The sequence below is a fragment of the Gopherus evgoodei genome, chromosome 5, assembly GCF_007399415.2.
Source record: "Gopherus evgoodei ecotype Sinaloan lineage chromosome 5, rGopEvg1_v1.p, whole genome shotgun sequence".
Taxonomy (NCBI): Eukaryota; Metazoa; Chordata; order Testudines; family Testudinidae; genus Gopherus; species Gopherus evgoodei.
Window position 1 is genome coordinate 28189167 of NC_044326.1, and position 18305 is coordinate 28207471.

Genomic DNA, 18305 nt, shown 5'->3' on the forward strand with positions numbered 1-18305 from the left:
CTCACAACACCACTAGGAGGTACTATTATCCCCATTTTACAAATGGAGACCCGAGGTACAGAGATACTCAGGGCACATCTACACTTTGTTTTAAAAGCAGCGAGTTTCAGAGTCCAGGTCTACAGACTCTGGCTCATGCAACCTGGGCTACGGTGCTAAAAACATCAGTACAGACATTCGGGCTTAGTCTGGAGCTTGACTCTGAAGCCCAGGGACAATGGAGGGCTTGAGAGCCCAAGCCAAAATGTCTACACAGCTGTTTTCGGAACCCCACAAGCCAGCGTCTGTCGATCCAGTTCTGAGACTTGCTGTTGCAGGCTTTAAAAGGCAGTGTAGACGTACCCTTAATGACACTGGAGGTCGTACAGGAAATCTGCGCAGAGCAGGGAATTAAATCTGGGTCTTTTGAGTCCCAAGCTAGTGCCCTAATCATTGGACCAACCTTTCCCCTAAATGGGAGAATCTGAGTGAGAACAAAGAAGCATGGGATTGAAAGAAGCAACTTTTGCTTTATTAGTTTTTGCATGATTACTCCTTTACGGTCAATTCAAGGTTACTTGTGGGTTGAAAAAGAGTGCTTTAAAAGGAGCTTTACTGGCTATATGGGATACAGAAGTTCTCTACTTATCCACAGCAAAGCTCCAGCAGAGGCAGTACCACTAGTGCAGGCTTTGCCCTGCCAGTGTGCCTCAAAATGATTCCAGCGGAGCTATCTCTACAGGTGAAATGGGCAATACTGTCTCCAAACCTTCTTTGCTGAGGTTGGAAAGAGTGGTACCAAGTAGGCGAACTTCTGCACAATCTGAGATCAGCATCTCTTTTCATATTAGCCAGGGTGGCCAGCTCTCCAAGTAGGTTCATAAAATACTGGGCATAACAAAGGCTGAGTTTTAAAGCCTCTTAGTCTTTTTAGCATCATACACAACACTTGGTAAACCCAACAGTTCCACAAATAACATGATTCATATCCGTGATCCTTGGTGGGTCTCCTCTCAATATCTGTCCAAGCTCAGCAAGACCCAAAACATCTCTCCTCCTGAGGGGGCCTGAGAAAAAGCCTATTGAAGACAATGAAACAGCTCCTACTGATTTGATCCATAGCCTGTTCAGGTCCACAAAGCCTTCATTTATAACCTTCACTAACTCCTTAGTGTGACTTATTTATATTTTATCACATGTTGCACTTATAGATTGTCCATGCAATGAAACTAGCAATAAGGTAGTGCTAAGATGGTTAGATAAAGCATTATAAAAATCAGGAAATGGAGATTTAAAATTAAAAAGTCAAGAGCTGCTGATGCTGTGGCTCTTATCAAGTGATAGAGCTCTCTGCTTTTGCTGAAGTCAATAGTTGTTGGTGTGTGCTCAGCACTCTTGAAAATCAGGCCATTTATTTAAGTGTTTAAATATGGATTGAGGGCCCAGAGTCCAAAGGGACTTAGAGGCCTAAAGTCCTAGATTCAGGTGCCACTGAGATCGACAAAATCCTTGCTTGGCTACTGCCTACCCCTGTAGCTGCCTCAACTCATTCAGTGCCTACATTTTTGCTGTAAAAGTCCCCTAGGTGCTGAAATTTCTGCCTCTGGGCAAGTGCACTACCGCCTCAGGGCAGGTGTCTGGGTGCAACCCTCAAACCAGGTGGAGATAGGTGTTCTCTTCTCTAGGGGGGGGCTGATCCAGTAGGTATGCTCTGAGCATGCCTAATTCCACACTAAACTGTGGGGGTAGAGAGAAGGTTATCTCCTTTAACCCAGAGCACTCACCTAGGACATAGGAGGTGCTGGTTCAATTCCCAACTCTGCCTGCTGAGGAGACAGGATTTGAATAGCTATGGTCAAGAGAGTGCCCTAAACACTGGGCTGTATAATCTTTCTAGTGAGCTCTTTGTCCCAATGCATATTTAATTACTTATAACAGTGGCATGCCTTCAAGAGAGATTGGGACATTCTGATGTGGGTGTCCCTCAGTCTCTCCTGTTCAAGCTATTCCGTTTTGTATAAATAATTTAAATATGCATTGAACTGAAGAGAGTGAATAACTAGATAGTCTAATGATCAGGGGGCTAAGAGGTAGGAAATCCCTGTTCAAATCCCTTCTCCTTAGCAGGCAAATTGAACCAGGATCTCTCACATCCTGGATGAATTTCTTAACAACTGGGCTAAAGGTTATAAGGGACGTGTCTTCCTTGGCATCTACTAGCTTAGGCAGCTCCTAAGCGATCATGGTGGCCTTTATGGATCCCCTTTTTAGCCATCTATCTCTCCTCGAGCATTGTTTAGCGAGCCAAGGTACCTAACTAGGGTTTGTGAATTCCATGAGGAGGCAGGGTGCCTACAAGTTAGGTATTGCCGCACCTAAGTCCCTTTGTGGATCCGGGTTCAGGAGCTTAACTTTCAGCACCCATTTTTAAAAAATGTTAGTAAGAATGTTTGGGGCCAGTGGACGTTACTGGGTGCAGTCACGAAAGATGGGTGCATGCATATGAGACATACCAGCTGAGAATCTGCCCCTCTAAATTGTTGTAGCTCCATTGACCTTAATGGAGCTCTGACAGCTCACAGCAGCGGAAGCTCTGCCACCCAGACTGTGGAGAAGAATGTTATCATGAAACTATATTTTCACCATTCCTCCCAAGTGGCTGCTAATGTCGCACTAGTTGTATATCAGTCACACCACACAGAGAGTTAGATCAAAATGGATGTCAAATGGGGAAAACAGCCTGTCAATCAGCACTTAAGCACATCTCTGCCATGTCGAAGTTAAATAAAACCTAACGCTTTGGTGTCAGAACATCATCATTTCCCCCCTATTCCTCCATTCGTCCACTTCCAGAAGAGCACTGGCAAATGACTCAAGGTGATGTTTTAATATAAAACTTTCAAAATTAACCACAAATTTGACATACTTTAAATAATAAGATAGCAGTGGAGTGGCTGTATTTCACTCTTGGGGTACTGCTGCTGTTCATAAGCCACTTGAGCTACCCTTGCATTGTTAATAATATCAGTGGAGCCACTCAAGTTAATTACAGTATTATATTTACTCCATAGTTCTCTATATGGCATAAGACACAGTAAGAAAGAGGGCAAGCAGATAATGCCCCCAAAGAGATTATTTTGTGCTTGTTAAAAGGGCCGACAGAGCTTCACAGCTGTAGATGAAATGTTTTACTCCATCATGAAATCAGAGATACTCTTGAATGTCCGTTGAATGGAGCAGCTTAACTGACAGCGGTTCCAGGCTGGCCAAGCAACAAAGAATAATGCTGGAAACCACAGCCAACTAGTAAGAAGGGCTATTGCTGCTCCACTGGAGAAGGGGAGGAAATAGGAAGTGAAGGATAAGTATGAAAGAACAGATTCATAGTGAGTTTGAAACTGTCCTCAATGCTCCCTTGACAATGATTAATAAAATAAAAATTAGTCTGCAATAGAGCACATTTACAGAGAACTGGGGGGTGGGAGGGGATGCTGTTGAAAGGAGCGGCTGGGGGGAGGGGAAACTTGAAAATATTTAATCAAAATAAGAGAATTTTAAAATATTCACAAATTTCTTTTTTAATAAACTAAGGCCATTTTTATACAAGCTTTTTTAAAATAAACAATGTCGACCAAGTACATTCATAAATAAGAAGAGACTCTTAAGTGTGGAGACAGATAATTGAGAGAGAAAAAGCCATCACTAAAAAGTTCAAGATGCAAGAAAAATAAAAAATATCTTTGTTTTAAAGGTAGGTCTTTTGTCTCATTCTGTGGCCCAGAGACCCATGAAAATAACAGATCCAGAACAAGTCATTCCCCTACTCCTTGTGCGTTGCATACTGCAGCCTGGAAAAATCTATAGCAAAGGCCACTCAGGTCATGCTTGCCCATCGCTTCTATGTTTTTACAGTGTTGCTGATCACTATGTCACCCTGATTCTTCCTTGAGTGCAGTGCCTCTAGAGCAGCTGATGGTGAAGAACTCCTTCACACACTTCCCCAGGTTGCAGGCAGTGGCTTAAAGACACAATCTAGGCCCAACATTCCCTCCAGTTACCATACTGTAATATATGAGGTATCATGGTATTTCCTGTCCAAAGTTAGGGAAATACGCTCCATCTCGATTAGCGCTGTATGCCAAGTGTTGGTAAGAGTTGATGTCAAGGTTCCTTCCCCACTCTGAACTTTAGGGTACAGATGTGGGGACCCGCAGGACACTTCTAAGCTTAATTACCAACTTAGATCTGGTATCGCTGCACCCCACCCCCAAGCACTACTTTTCTCCCCTGGGTAGCTTGAGAGACTTCACCAATTTCCTGGTGAACCTAGATCCAAACCCCTTGGATCTTAAAATAAGGAGAAATTATCCATCCTCCCCCTCCTTTCTCCCACCAACTCCTGGTGGATCCAGATCCCCCCCTTGGATCTAAAAACATGGAAAAAATAAATCAGTATGTAAAAGAAGGCTTTTAACTTAAAGAAAAGAAAGGTAAAAGAAAACCCTCTGGAGAGATTAGCATACCAGCTACTCTCACAGACAACAGATTCAAAACACAGAGGATGTTCCCCTGGGCAAAACTTTAATACACCAAGAATACCCAATTTGATAATTCCTTTAATGGTACCAAGACAAGTTACAAGAAAATAAACATAAACCTATTTATCCCTTTCTAAAACTTACTTCTCTGATAAGAGGCTGAATCCTTGATCTTTTTTCACTCTGGCTGAAACTGAGACTCTAAACAAAGAAAAACTCCCTCCTTCCTTTTGAAACATCTTGTTCCCGCATTGGTTCCTTGGTCAGGTGTCAGCTAGGCTAGGTGAACTTCTTAACCTTTTACAGGTAAAGAGGCATTAACCCTTAACTATCTGTTTATGACACGCCCCCCAAATCTCAGACCTGTTGAACCACACTGGCGGTGATTTCTTCTAGAACTTTAGGATAAACAGATTAATAAAACACATGCACTTTACATATACTACTAATATGTAAAACTACAAGATTTTTCACATTTTAAGGACAATTTAACCAGTCACTCTGGGAAACTTTCATGGAGAGTGCATAAGCTACTTGTTAGAAGCTCCTGAAATGTGTGAATTTCAAATCAAAATCTGGAGAGCTAAACTCCATTGAAGCAGTTTTTTGTTGTTTCCTTGGCATTATGAAGCCACTTTAGCGCCAGCATGGTCGGTTTGTAGCTGGAAATGCCATCCCCAACCGTATGGGTGTAGCTTTTCCAGGGCATACACAATGGCGTAGCATTCTTTTTCATTGATTGACCAGTGGCTTTCCTCTCAGACAGTTTCTTGCTGAGAAACACGACAGGATGGAATTCTTGATCCGGTCCTTCCTGCATTAAAACTGCTCCTACACCACGCTCAGATGCATCTGTGGTTACTAGGAATGGTTTATCAAAGTCTGGGGCCCTTAGCACAGGGTCACCATGAATGTTGCCTTAAGCTGGTTAAAGCCTTCTGAGATCATCAGTCCACTTAAACTGCATTTGGCTGTGTCTTTCTGGTTAGGTCTGTCGTGGGCAGTGATTTGGGTGTAGTGTGGTACAAATCGCCTGTAATATCAGCCAAGCCTAAGAAGGATTGGACCTGTTTCTTTGACTTTGGAACAGGCCACTTTTGGATAGCATCCACCTTGGCCTGTAGGGGATTTTATTGTTCCTTGACCCACCTGGTGTCCAAGGTAAGTCACTCTGCTTGCCTATTTGACATTTTTTAGCCTTAACAGTTAGTCTGCCTACCTGATGCGCTCGAAGACTTATTCAGGTGCTCCAGGTGTCTGCCATGAATCAGAAAAAAATGGCCACATCATTGAGGTAGGCAACTGCATATTCTCCCAATCCCTGCTAGGAGACCATCTACAAATCTTTGGAAGGTGGAGGGTGCATTTCGCAGCCCGAAAAGGAAGCCCATTAAATTCACATACACCCCTGCATGGTGATGAAGGCTGACCTTTCCCTTGGTTGGTCATCTAGCGGTACTTGCCAGTACCTCTGGTAAGTCTAATGTAGAGATGAACTGGGCAACGTCCCAATTTTCTCAATAGCTCACCGCTGTGTGGCATTGGATAGTTGTCGGGACGGTTACCGCATTTAGCTTACGGTAGTCCATGCAAAAGCTATTTCCCATCTGGTTTGGGAACTAGAACCACTGGAGATGTCCATGCACTGTTAGGGGACAGATTATACCCATCTATAGCATGCTTTGGATATCCCATCTAATGCAGGCTTGGCATGCGGGGACACCCGGTAGGGTGAGGTTCTAATTGAGTGAGCATTACCTGTGTCAATGAAGTGGCATGCCCGTTCAGTCCGTCCTGGGTGGCTGAGAACATTGGTGCAAAGCTAGTGCACAGCTCCTGATCTGCTGTCGCTGCAGACGTCCAAGGGTCGCGGAGAGGTTCACCTCTTCCAAGCCACCGTCACTTTTTCCTTCATAGTAGACACCTTCAGGCCACTCAGCGTCATCTCCTCCCTTGGCTGTAAATGACAAACCTTTATTCTCTGGAATAAAAGGGCTTTAGAGAATTAACGTGGTACACTTTAGGCTTTAGGGTTGAGATGGGGAATGCTATGAGATAGTTAACAGCTCCCAGGCGCTCTTGGACCGTGAATGACCCTTCCCATGACACTTCCATCTTATGGGCCTGTAGCACCTTTAAGACCATAAATTGGTCCCTTACTTTGAAGGAACGCTCTCTGGTATGTTTATCATACCAGGCCTTTTGCTCTTCCTGAGCATCCTTTAGGTTTTCTTTAGCAAGGGCTAAAGAGTGTCAGAGGGTGCTTTGTAGGTTGCTTACAAAGTCTAGAATGTTAGTTCCTGGAGAAGGCGTAAACCCCTCCCATTGCTGCTTCACCAACTGTAATGGCCCTTTAACCTCATGGCCATACACAAGTTCAAATGGTGAAAATCCCAAACTGGGATGTGGTACAGCCCTGTAGATAAAAAGCAACTGCTGCAACACTAGGTCCAATCACTGGAGTGTTCATTTACGAATTTACGTATCATGGCCCCCAAAGTTCTATTAAACCTCTCCACCAGGCCATTGGTTTGATGGTGGTAAGGGGTGGCAACCAAGTGATTCACCCCATGAGCTTCCCACAGGTTTTTCATGGTCCCTGCCATGAAATTAGTTCTTGAATCTGTAAGGATGTCGGAGGGCCAACCTACCCTGGCAAAAATGTCTGCTCAGGCCTGGCACACACTTTTAGCCCTGGTGTGGCTTAGAGCTACTGCTTCCGTCCATCAGGTAGCAAAATCCATGAAAGTCAGTATGTACTGCTTCCTCTGGGTGTCTTTTTTGGGAAAGGACCCAGAATATCCACAGCTACTCGCTGAAATGGGACCTCAATTATGGAGAGTAGCTGGAGAGGGCTTTGACCTGGTCTTGGGGCTTTTCCACTCATTGGCACCACCTCACAAGACCGGACATAATTAGCAACGTCCTTGCCCATTCCCTCCCAGTGGAAGACTCCCCAAACTGTCTTTGGTTCTGTTCACCCTGGAATGGCCACTGGGATGGTCATGGGATAAGCTTAAGAGCTTTACCCGGTACTTAGTTGGAACGACCAACTGTCTTTGAGGACACCAGCCTTCCTGGTGTCCACCAGAAAGAGTCTCCTTGTATAAAAGTCCTTGTTCTACAACAAACTGGGATCGGTTAGAAGAGCTGAGAGGCGGTTGGGTGCTCCGTGCTGCCACCCAAGCTTTCTGAAGGCTGTCATCTGCTTCCTGCTCAGCTTGGAACTGTTCCCTTGATGCTGGAGACACCAGTTCCTCTTTAGACTGTGAACTTGGGCTTGGTCCCTCTGGAAGCGATGTAGGTGATGGGGTTGTTTTCGTTGATTGTGAACCGCTCTCTGCTGGTGCACTATGTGATATTTCAGGCTCTGACTGAGCCTCTTGGGTAGGGCTGTCTGCTGCTTCTGCCAGTTCAGGCCTGCTGGTGCCCTCTGCATTGGAGATGTAGATGGGTTTGTAAGCGTTGGAGTCAGTGCTGGCAATGGTTTTCTGGTCCTGGTTGCTTTACCAGTTCCGGTTCTGGGACTGGATTCACTATGGCTGGTAGCATTCATGGGTAGAAAATCTGTTCCACCACCTCTGTCTGGTCTCTGGTAACACAGACAGGGCCCTGGTGGACTGCTCAGGAACAGGGATGGATGGGAAGCTTGCTTGGCCTGGCTGCGCGTGACCATTCCCACCCTCTTGGCCAGCTTCACATGGTTGGCCAGGTCTTCCCCCAGTAGCATGTGGATGGGATAATTGTCATAGACTGCAAAAGTCCACATTCCTGACCAGCCCTTGTACTGGACAGGCAACTCAGCTGAAGGCAAGTTTAAAGATTTTGACATGAATGGGTGAATTGTCACTTGGGCCTCCGGGTTGATGAATTGGGGATCTACTAAGGATTGGTGGATAGCTGACACTTGTGCCCCAGTGTCTCTCCATGCGATAACCTTCTTTCTGCCCATTCTCAAGGTTTCCCTTCGCTCTGAGGGTATTTGAGAGGCATCTGGGCCTGAGGATCTTTGGTGTGATTGTGGTATAATGAACTGTAATCGGTTGGGGTTCTTGGAGCAGTGGACCTTTATATATCCCAGTTCTTTACATTTAAAATATCGCCCAGCTGACTGGTCACTGGGCTGAGGTGGGTTGCTGGAGACTGGTGAGGTGGGACAATAAGGTGTCTGGGGCTTTCCTTGGGTTGTAGGTGGGGCCTTGGGTTGCCCCTGGTGATAGGGTTTAGTTTTTGTTTGCCCCCTCTGATATTCGCTCCAACTGCTAGTAGTTTTTTTTCTTTTCTGCCACTTCACCCATTTGGCTCAAATCTCCCCTGCCTCGGTTACAGTTTGGGGCTTCCCTCTAGGATGTACCTTTCTATTTCCTCAGGAACACCCTCTAAGAACTGCTCTATTTGCATTAGGAAGGACAGAGCTTCCACAGAGTCGGCACTTGCTCCTGTCATTCAGGCATCCCAATTTTTTCCCAGTGGGCAGATGTGTCAGGTAAATGACACATCTGGTTTCCACCTTAGGGCTTGGAACCGCCAACAACGCATGCTCAGGTGTTAGCCCCATTCTGATTCTGGCTTTGGTTTGAAAAGTTTTATAATCGTTCATGTGTTCCTTAGGCATTTCGCCGCCACCTCTGCCAGGGACCACTGAGCTGTGGCCTCAGCTCTATCATGTACTGGTCTATGGAGATGCTGTACCCAAGGAAGGCCCTTTCAAAATTTTCTAAGAAGGCCTCAGTATCATCACCTGCCTTGGGTGTGGGAATTTTATGGGATGGGAAACAGTACCTGGAGAAGGGTGTTAGAGTTGGCTGGTACATCCTGCTTAGCCCTTGCTAATTCCAGTTCATGCTTTCTCTCTTTTTCTCTCACCTCCATCTCTTTTTCTCTCTCCTCCATAGCTCTTTGTGGGCAGTATCTTTGGCTTTCTCTTATCCTCTGGTGGGCAGCCTCATCTCTGGCCATCTGTCTGTCATGTTCCTTTTGGCTCTCCTCAGTCTGGAGTTTGCTAATTCCAGCTCCTTGTTGTATGGTTTTTTTTAATTTGCTGACATGTTTCCCTGCTCTGCCTGAGCTACTTGGTTTGTGAGGTTTAAAAAACAAACCCACAGCTTTTAACTGGACTTCTCAGAATGAGAGAGACCAGAAAACTGGTTTTGTAACTTGTCTTTTTGCAAAACGTTAATTACCCTCCAGCTAAGCCCAGCTGGAAACATTTCTAACAAAGCTCTTGTTAGAAAAACTTATCTGTTTGCCTTCAGGGTATCTCTCCTTCACTGCTTCCCCAGCATCTCAAAGGAGAAAAAACAAATCTGGCTTTTGGTTCCTAAAAAATCCCTCACCGCTGCTCACCATGTCAAGGTTCTTCCCTACTCTGAACTTTAGGGTACAGATGTGAGGACCTGCATGGTCACTTCTAAGCTTAATACCAGCTTAGAACTGGTATCGCTGCCACCATCCCCAAGCAACTTTTCTCCCTGGGTAGTCTGAGAGACTTCACCAATTTCCTGGTGATCCTAGATCCAAACCCCTTGGATCTTAAAACAAGGAGAATTATCCATCTCCCCGTCCTTTCTCCACACCATCTCCTGGTGGATCCAGATCCACCCCCTTGGATCTAAAAACACGGAAAAATCAATCAGATATTTAAAAAGAAGGTAAAGAAAACCTCTGGGAGAGATTAGCATACCAGCTACTCTCAAAGACAACAGATTCAAAACACAGAGGATGTCTCCCTGGGCAAAACTTTAATACACACAAGAATTCCCAAATTTGATAATTCCCTGAATGGTACCAAGACAAGTTACAAAGAAAATAACATAAACCTATCTATCCCTTTCTAAACTTACTTCTCTGATAAGAGGCTGGTCCTTGATCTTTTTCACTCTGGCTGAAACTGAGACTCTAAACAAAGGAAAACTTCCCTCCTTCCATTTGAAATATCTTGTTCCCCCATTGGTTCCTCTGGTCAGGTATCAGCTAGGCTAGGTGAACTTCTTACCCCTTTCCAGGTAAAAGAGGCATTAACCGTAACTATCTGTTTATGACAGCTGACTTTTCCAGTGACACTGTACTGGATACATAGTGGTAGATGGAATTCCTAAATATTACAGCGGTTCTAACTTGTGTGTTTGTAGACTGCCTTGCACATTAAGGCTATGTCTACACTGTACCGGTGCAGCTGTGCCAATGTACGTTCTCTCATTTAGCTGCTCTTTAGTGACAGGAGAGAGCTCTCCCATTGGCTTAATTAAACCACCCCCAATGAGTGGCGGTAGCTATGTTGGCGGGAGAAGCTTCTCACCAACATAGCAGTGTGCATACTACCACTTATGTCGCTCAGGAGGGTGGAATATTCATACCCTTGAGCAACATAAATTTTGCTGACACCTTGTATAAATATAAATGTTTTTGAAAAACATAATGGATTAATTCCCTTAAACACAATGTAAAGTGTAGCTGTATTCTCACCCAAAACTTGTTTGTAAACCTGGATATGGAAGTTAGACATGGTTTCTAAATGGTTAAAATATGTACTTTTCTGTAACTGAGGTTAAAATGGAAGTCTTTGGATCCTAAAACCTTCAGTGTGTGCAGAAGCCTGTATTTCCAGTTCCATCTCCAGTCCAACGGTGGCATCTCTGCCTTTGAAGTACTCACAGCTGGGGTTGAAACTCCTCTCTGTAGACAGAGAAGCCTGCTGTTTTTAAACACTGGCTCTAAATCGACTAGTAGCTTAGCTGAAAGTCGACTTAAAGTCCCTTTTCTCATTCCTGAGGCCTGGTCCACACTATGCTGTTAAACCGATTTTAACAGTGTTAAATCGATTTAATGCTGCACCCGTCCACACTACACTGCTCTTTATATTGATTTAAAGGGCTGTTAAATCGATTTCTGTACTCCTACAAAACGAGAGGAGTAACGCTAAAATCGATATTACTATATCGATTTAGGGTTAGTGTGGACGCAAATCGACATTATTGGCCTCATTCTTTACAGTAGCTACCCACAGTGCACCGCTCCAGAATCGACGCTAGCCTCGGACCACGGACGCACACCACCGAATTAATGTGCCTAGTGTGGACGCGCACAATCGACTTTATAATATCTATTTTATAAAATCGGTTAAGCTAATTCAAATTTATCCTGTAGTGTAGACGTACCCTGAGAATTACCTTCGTATGCACTTCAAAGACAGGTAATGCTGCAGCATTGTCTGCCTTTGACATGCCCATGGATCAGCTCTCACAACAATGGGAAACCAGGGGTTTTAAAATGCAGGTTTTAAAACTGTTTGTACCTGGGTGACAATTAGAATTAAAGACTGTGGTTTAATTATCAGCTTCTTTCTTAATCAAAGCTATCTTAATTTAATCTGTTTTAAGTATTTCATCCATCACCATAGTGTGTAAGTGCTGAGTCCCATTCATTGTGAGTTTGCCTGAGCAAGGAGTGAGAGTGCACTCCATGATCAGGGCTTGCATTTTAAAACATCAGGGCTCTCTCTTCTCAGAGAGGCCGCACCTATGACTACTTCAAAAGGAGAAGTCACAGCTGGGGCTGTAGCTGAAACGGAAGTGCTGGTTTTGTGTGACACTGGAGGTTTTAGGTGTCTACTACTTCAAGGGCTATTTGTTCATTTGGAATGCATTTTACAATAATATTATATTTGTTGGGTGCTATAGGGACACTGGCAAGCTATTGGCTACAATTCTGATCCATGTCCCGTTTTCCCATGGTCAACTTTATAACAAAATGGAAGAGGGTGAAAAAAAATGCAAAATCTACTATTGTGGGAACTGTGTATCGACCACATTTCTACACTACACCCAGCAAGTGTCATAATACTAGAAGGTAAATTGAAAAGATTGGATGGTCTCTTTGATCTCTTGTATGATTTAAAAAGAAGCCTATAATATTTTTGATGCTTTGTTTTTCAATTTTATGTTAGAAATGTCAAGAATAGCAGGTTCTGCTTCCAATCTTTGTGCTGGAGGACTGATTCTGGCAACGTTTACAGGGACATTGACAATATTTTTGGTAGAAGGTGAGAGGGAATATTGAATTTTATGCTATTTAGTCCCCAATTCTAAAAGGTAATTTAGGCATGGCTCCATTCGCATTGCAAGGCCTAAGCGATTTAAGAGTTTAATTCTCATTTTCAAAGTTGACTTAGGCACGCAAGTCTGATTGAAAATCAATCAGACTTAGGCCTGGTCTACACTTAAGAACATAAGAATGGCCATACTGGAATAGACCAATAGTGTATCTAACTCAGTATCCTGTCTCTGACAGTGGTCACTGCCAGATGCTTCAGAGGGAATGAACTTACATGTAAGATTGACACAGCTATGGTACTCAGGGCAACGGAGCTATGCCAACATGGTGAAAGTAATTGATCTCTGGAACAATTTACCAAATGTTATGGTGCATTCTCCATCATTAAAAATTTTTACACCAAGATTGGATGTTTTTCTAAAAGATGTACTCTAGGAATTTGTTTAGGAAGTTCTATTGTCTATGTTTTAGAGGAAGTCAGACTAGATTATCATAACAGTCCCTTCTGGTTTTGCAATCTATGAATCTAAACCCCAGTGTAGACACAGGGTACGTCTACACTACAGGATTATTCCGATTTTACATAAACCGGTTTTGTAAAACAGATTGTATAAAGTCCAATGCACGCGGCCACACAAAGCACAATAATTCGGTGGTGTTCGTCCATGTACCCAGGCTTGCGTCGATTTCTGGAGCATTGCACTGTGGGTAGCTATCCCATAGTTCCTGCAGTCGCCCCTGCCCATTGGAATTCTGGGTTGAGATCCCAATGCATGATGGTGCAAAAACAGTGTCGCGGGTGATTCTGGGTAAATGTCGTCACTCATTCCTTCCTCCGTGAAAGCAACGGCAGACAATCATTTCACGCCCTTTTTCCCTGGATTGCACTGGCAGATGCCATAGCATGGCCACCATGGATCCGTTTTGCCTTTTGTCACTGACATCGTATGTGTACTGGATGCCGCTGACAGAGGTGGTGTTGCAGCGCTACATAGCAGCATTCATTTGCCTTTGCAAGGTAGCAGAGATGATTACCAGTCATTCTGTATCGTCTGCTGCTGTCATGGGTGCTCCTGGCTGACCTTCGCTGAGGTTGGCTGGGGGCGCAAAGACAAAAATGGGAATGACCCAGGGGGTCATTCCCTCTTTTATGTTGTATCTAAAAATAGAGTCAGTCCTGCCTAGAATATGGGGCAAGTGTACTAGAGAACCAGTGTATCAGAGAACCAGAGAGCACAGCTGCTCCATGTCAGATCCCACAGAAATGATGAGCTGCATGCCATTCACGGGGGGTGCCCCTGCAATAACCCCACCCGTTGATTCCCTTCTCCCCCAACCTTTCTGGGCTACCGTGGCAGTGTCCCCCATTTGTGTGATGAAGTAATAAAGAATGCAGGAATAAGAAACACTGACTTTTAATGAGATAAAATGAGGGGGAGGCAGCTGCTATGATAGTCCAGGCAGGACATTAAAGGGTGGCGAGGAGAGGAGCCCAGCATCCTGCTGCTATGATAGTCAGGGCAGTACAGAATCTTTTCTTTAGATATGAAAGGGAGGGAGCTGATGGAACTCAGCTCCCACTTGCTATGATGAGGACGGTTACCAGCTGTTCTGTACCATCTACCAGGAATGACCGGGAGTCATTCTTATTTTTACCCAGGCGCCCCGGCCGACCTCACCTGAGGCCAGCCAGGAGCACTCACGGGCTGATGATGACGATGGATAGCAGTCATATTGTACTGTCTGCCACCGGGGAGGGGAGGGGAGAGGATGCTGCTATTCATTGCTGCAGCACCGCGTCTACCAGCAGCATGCAGTAGACATAGGGTGACATATAAAAAATGATTTTTTCCCCTTTTCTTTCACGGGGAGGGGAACGATTTTTTCCCCTTTTCTTTCACGGGGAGGGAGGGGGTAAAATTGACGACATATACCCTGAAACCCTCGGACAATGTATTTGACCCTACAGGCATTGGGAGCTCAGCCAAGAATGCAAATGCTTTTCGGAGATTGCGGGGACTGTGGGATAGCTGGAGTCCTCAGTACCCCCTCCCTCCCTCCATGAGCGTCCATTTGATTCTTTGGCTTTCCGTTACGCTTGTCACACAGCACTGTGCTGTGGCCTCTGTCTATCATAGCTTAGAGATTTTTTCAAATGCTTTCTCATTTTGTCTTCTGTAATGGAGCTGTGATAGAACAGATTTGTCTCCCCATACAGCGATCAGATCCAGTATCTCCCGTATGGCCCATGTTGGAGCTCTTTTTGGATTTGGGACTGTATCGCCACCCGTGCTGATCAGAGCTCCACGCTGGGCAAACAGGAAATAAATTCAAAAGTTCACGAGGCTTTTCCTGTTTACCTGGCCAGTGCATCCGAGTTCGGATTGCTGTCCAGAGCAGTCACAATGGTGCACTGTGGGATACCGCCCGGAGGCCAATACCGTCGATTTGCGGCCACACTAACCCTAATCTGATCTGTTAATACCGATTTCAGCACTACTCCTCTCGTCGGGGAGGAGTACAGAAACCGGTTTAAAGAGCTCTTTATATCGATATAAAGGGCCTCGTTTGTGGACGGGTGCAGCGTTAAATCAGTTTAACGCTGCTAAAATCGGTTTAAACGCGTAGTGTAAATTAGGCCACAGTTAGGTCAGTGGAAGAATTCTTTCATCGATCCAGCTATTCTTGCTTGGAGAGATGGATTACCTACAATGATTGATTGAAAAATCTCCTTCTGTATTATGGTGATGTAGCTGCAGTGCCATAGCTGTGCCATTGTAGTGACCATAGAGCAGACCTGGCCTTAGACTTCTGAGTCACTTGGGCAGATTTTTAAAGGTGTAGGTGCCTAGTGGGACTTTAAAAAGTATCTACATGCCTAATACTCATTGATATCAATGGGTATTAGGCACTTGGTGCTTTTGAAAATCCCACTAGGTGCCTACATACCATAGTTCCCAGTTCTACAACTGACTGCTGGGCCCGCATGGAGTCCCACTGACTTGACTGGAGTTCTACACCCTATTAATTGCAGGATCAGAGTCCTAGAACTCAACATTCTCACCCCACACAAATGAGAATTAGGAAAGATGCAACTTGGGTTTCAGTCTTGTGTGATGGCCCATTCCAGTCTTTCATATATTGCCCAAGTCCAAGATACAGAGAGCAGCCAGAACCTGACAGTTCTAAATTCAAACACAAACAGGAAAAGAAAAAGCCTGTATACTTGTTTTTAAAGTGGAGTCCATTATTATACATAAGTCTGCTGGATAAATAGAAGGAACTATATAAACAATCGCTTTTTCTGAGGCAATGGAAGTTCTGTCATCAATATCAATGGAAACTAGATCAGGTCATAAATTTACAATGAGAAAAATAGTGTTTTGTATACTTTAGTACAATTATCATTTCATGCATTTTGTATAATGTTTTAGAAAGCATATGGCAACATTCATTTTGGACTTTAGAGCCCAGTAGCAGCCCACACAGTAAATAAAAGCTGGGGTGATTGGACAGAGAAGTAATCTTATAGGGATAAATCCAGCACTTTTTGTTCACAAAGAGCCTCCTGCTGAAGTGTTTGGGGAACACGGGAAATGTAGGACCACCCTCAACGCTACTCATTTACAGAAGATTTTTTACTATTTAAAAAGTTCTTTGTTGGTGGGGGGAATAAACCTACCAGCAAAAATAAAACTATTCATTACCTCACAAGCTTTGGCTACAGAAACAACCTATCTCTTCAGGAAAGTAAGAAAAGGGAAGTGATGCCGATGTACAATGACCTTATTATCACTACACAGGTGGAATAAAGACAGCACAAACATTAGGATGAGTGATTGCAGGGGCAGGAAAGAATGAAATGGAGAATATTACACTTCCTCTGGACCCCCCAGGAGGCAGAGAGAAAGCAGCAGTGACTGCACGAGCAGTCCAGGCTGGGTACTCCCCACCCATTTCCAACTCGATTGGCTCTAGGTCCGCAGTGGCCTCCATCTCCAGAATCATGTGAGGGTGGAGCTTCTCCCCCAACATGTCCAAGCGGCAGGGTGAGAGCAGCAGTGGGCAGAAAAGCAAGCTCCTCTCTTAAGGACTGGTCCTGCAAATACTTAAGCTTTTCTCCACTTCATCCCCTGTGCATGGAACACTCTTCCTCAGCTAGTCCATGGAGCCACTGCCTGCTATACAGTCTCACAAAAGTGAGTCAAAGACATTTATTTATGTAAAAAAAAAATCCTCCTTCACCACGATGCACACGTGTCTTTGCTGAATAACACATAATCTTACTGCTGTAGCCCTGGCCTTTCTTTTCCCCTAACTATGCCCTACTGCTTTGTGTGTCATTAGACTCTAGTCCTGTATACCATGCTCTACTGAGGATACTGAGGGCTTGTCTACACTGGCAAGCTTCTGGACCCTAAGGCAGCTTTTTGCGCTCAAACTGCAGACTTGTACACACTGCCAAGCCCTTTGTGCGCAGAAACTCCTCATTTGCAGCGCTGCAAAAAAACCACCTTGACGAGAATTGTGAGGCTATTTGTGCAGAGGCTCCAGCGCTCTATTGCCTGTAGACACTTGATTGCTTTCTGCGCTGTAATTGGCCTCCAGCGCTGTCTCATGATGCCTCACGTGACTGCTCTGCTCATTGTTTTGAACTCGACTGCCCTGGAGACATGCACTCCATCCCTTTCAAAGCACCGTTTCTGACTTTCGCTGTGTGCTGTGCTAATCTGCTCCGGGACACAAAGGAAACCATTAATGTGGAATGCTCATGCTGTTGAACACAGAGGCTGTGTGTGTGTGTGTGTGTGTGTGTGTGTGTGTGTGTGTGTGTGTGAGAGAGAGAGAGAGAGAGAGAGAGAGAGTGCTGTGCAGAGAGCCCAGGAAGGGAGGCGGGGGCTGATGATGGGATTTCCCCCTCCCTCGCTTCAGGACTGGTTGCTTCCTGCCGCTGTCTGAACTTACAAGATATCATCTGACATACTCTCTGTCCCCAAAACACACTGTCTCTTCTTCCACCCCTCCACACACACACTCCCTGTCATACACTCTCTCTCCCCCCGCCCCCACTTCAATTGAAAAGCAGCTGGCAATGTAGTAGGATGCCCATGGAACAATGGGACTGAGAAACCTGCATCATGTGACGCTGTGCCTGTCCTTGCAAATCCTCCCCAAAGCACCCTGTGGCCAGTTGCACAGTGGGATAGCTACCACAATGCACTGCTGTCTTTGCCATTGCAAGAGCTGCTAATGTGGATGCGCTCCAGCATCACAAGGAGCACAATGTGGACACGCAATAGGGGTTTAATTCCAACATTTTATAAAAGTGGTATAACTTGTGGTGCAGAAACTTGCCAGTGTAGGCATAGCCTTACTCACATGCTTAAGGTTCTGCAGGAAGAGGGCCTTTGATTGTAGCTCTTCTAGGGAGATCCCATGTCTCCTTACCTTTACTGTGACGCAGTCAGTACCATGAAATAACTAATGAATGGCAATGACAGGATGATAAATGTCACATTACAGTACTTACTCTCTATTCATGATTCTTGGTACCCGTTTAATACAAAATCTTCAGGTCAGCCTGTGAAGAGAGATTCCAGTGTGAACATGAGGAAGTTACTTATCTAGGTCTTTAAAATAACATGCTAGCTGATGTGTTACCATGGCATGTTGTTTCAACTTGATCAAGGAACTAATCCTACAGCTCTCAGCAGAACTCCCATTGAAATCGGTGGG